Source organism: Peromyscus californicus, unplaced genomic scaffold (assembly GCF_007827085.1).
Source record: "Peromyscus californicus insignis strain IS unplaced genomic scaffold, ASM782708v3 Scaffold_24__1_contigs__length_46423439, whole genome shotgun sequence".
In the NCBI taxonomy this organism is placed as follows: domain Eukaryota; kingdom Metazoa; phylum Chordata; class Mammalia; order Rodentia; family Cricetidae; genus Peromyscus; species Peromyscus californicus.
The window spans coordinates 38,120,042-38,122,676 of NW_026294535.1; positions in this window are offsets into that span (position 1 = coordinate 38,120,042).

Sequence of the window (2,635 nt, forward strand, 5' to 3'; positions counted from 1 at the left end):
TTACAAGACGTCAATGGTTGTGTTACTCTATACATCCAGCAACCCTGGCGAATAAGCCAGAGGGGTCTTTTTATATAGTAATCACAGTGAGATAGCTTATAACTTGGTCGTCTGATGAATTAATAAACTAATGAATTAATCTACAATAACATCCAAGATAAAATGTGAGGCACACAAAAGCAGGAATACATGGTTATTTCATTCTCTAGCATTGAAGGCACATACCAGGCAACAATACCCTCACAACCCCCAAATCTAAGAATGACCAGGTTGGTACCCTCTAGTCCCTGTTAAATGATAACTGTTTCTAGAACAGTTTCTGGAAGCATCTCCTATGGATCCTAAAACAGCCCCCTCCCTTTCTCCTACTGCAATCCAAGAACAGAAACAAGTCATCCACTGCTGTGCTTTTTGTTACTTGCAAACAAATTTAATCCTAATTTATGCAGATTCCTGAAGGAAACGAGTTTTGAAAACTAAGCAGCGGTCGTCCAGAAGCAGAGAAGCAGAGAGGGTGTCCCAGAAGAATAAATGATTTGGGCACAAGGACAGGAATCTGAAACCCAAGGACAAAGTCCGAGAACAATGGACACGAGCTGTCCAGTGGAGGTGATGGGGACAAACAGGTTGTGTGAGGCTAGAAGATATCTAGAAATATTTCAGGAAATTAAACTAAGATAGCATAGCGCTGCCGCCGCCGCCGCCGACGTGTGTCACACAACGGAGCCTTTGTTCTGCCGACGAGGAAGGGAGGGCAGAAACGGTTTTTTAAACAGGAAAACGATGTGTTTGAGTTAGCCTTGAGAAAGCTCTCTCTGGAACAAAGGGCTAGAAGGAAAGCAAGCTGGAGTCAGGTGAGCGCTGCTGCATTAGGTCAGACCAGCTCTCAACCTTCCCAACACTGTGACCCTTTCATACAGTTCCTCATGTGGCAGTCCCCCAACCATAAAATCATTTTCATTGCTATGAATCATAATGTAAATATCTGTGTTTGCTGATGTCTTAGGTGACCCCTGTGAAAGGACCGTTCAACCACTCCAAGGGGTCGCAACCCACAGGGTGAGAGCCACTGGTTTAGACAGCCATCATAATCCCTGAAACACCCGTGGCCTCCAATTCATCACAGAACTCTATCCCTACACATTTAAAGGGACAGGGAAAGCCGGCAGATTGGTTGTGAAGATCATATAGCCAGCTCCAGTCCTTTACATGAAATAACATTATTTTTTTTTTTCAAAACACCAATCTTCTCTATCTGTTTGGTCTAGTGTGGCCCAAGCCATCAGACCTGCTCCTGGCCTATGAAGCCAAGTTCCAAGATAAGAGATCCCTAGACATTTGCCTTTTTTCTGTCCTGCGCACTGAAGTATCTCAGCCTGGATCTGGAGCCCTTGTTGGGGTCCGGCATCTCTCACAGCCCCTGGCAATTCTCAGATACTCACCCCTGGCCAGACAGACCCTGCCCCATGTCTTTGCTCCTTGTGGCAGCAAAACCTTTCCAAAGACTCTCCATCTCCACACTGCCCCTGGTCCCTTTCCTTCCAAAGCATCTTCAGTCCATCATCCACCATGCACACCAAAGCAATGTTTTGTTGAAATCACCTTTGGCATGAGTATTGATGAATACAATGATTGACTCTCAATTCTCCGCTTATCAAATACCCAGCAACACCTCACACAGCTCCTTGGTCAACTTCCTTGCCTTCTACGATCCACACCTTGGGGTTCCTCTCCCTCACGCGATGACTCCAGTGTCCTTTGCCAATTCCTCCTCACCCGTGTTACCTGTTAAAAGCTTCAGAGTCCTGAGCTCAGTGTTCCACCTTCCCCTTTCTATCTACGGAAGGTTTTTTCAACGTTGACACTGTCAATACTTCGAGCTAGACAACCCTTCCTTATAGCCAGCTGTCCCGGGCACGGTAGAACACACAGTGACCTCTACCCACCAGAGCTCAGTAGCAACCGTGCCCTGCTGATTAGAAGAATGCATGGTGCGGTGAGACACGGTGTCACTGTGGAAGGGCGTGGTGGAGCAGAGCTACTTAGCTAATGATAGTTGGAAGAAGAAGAATGAGAGAGAAGGAGAGGGGTAGGGAGGAAGAGAAAAAGAGGCTAGTAGGGACAGGATATGGCCCCCAAAGACGTGACTCCAAAGATCTGCCTCCTGCAACCATGTCCCACCTCCAAAAGTTCCCATCACTACACAGCATGCCATTGAGATACAATGATATCAGTGGACGAAGCCACTGATGAAGTCAGGGGAACCAATCACATACCTAAAGTCCTGTGTCTAAACACTGCTGCATCGGGAACCAAGCCTTCAACGAGTAAGCCTTTGGGGGAACACTTCAGACCCAGACAGTAGCAGGATCTTTGCGCTGTCCTTGAAAAAAACTCAGCATCCGCACAGAGCTTTCCCTGTGTGGTCTGGCCTCTGTTTACTCTCTGTCTTTATCAACAGCTACTCTTAGTTATCCACCGAGATAAGAAAGCTAAAGGGGGCAGGCTGGGAAGGCAGGCGCAGAGTGCATGCAGAGACGCTCTTACACATCCAGGGCGGATGTTGTATAAGCAGCTGGTCTGTACTCTGGAGCTCGGAAGATGTGGGCTGGAGGCACCCATTTGGAGTTGCTGG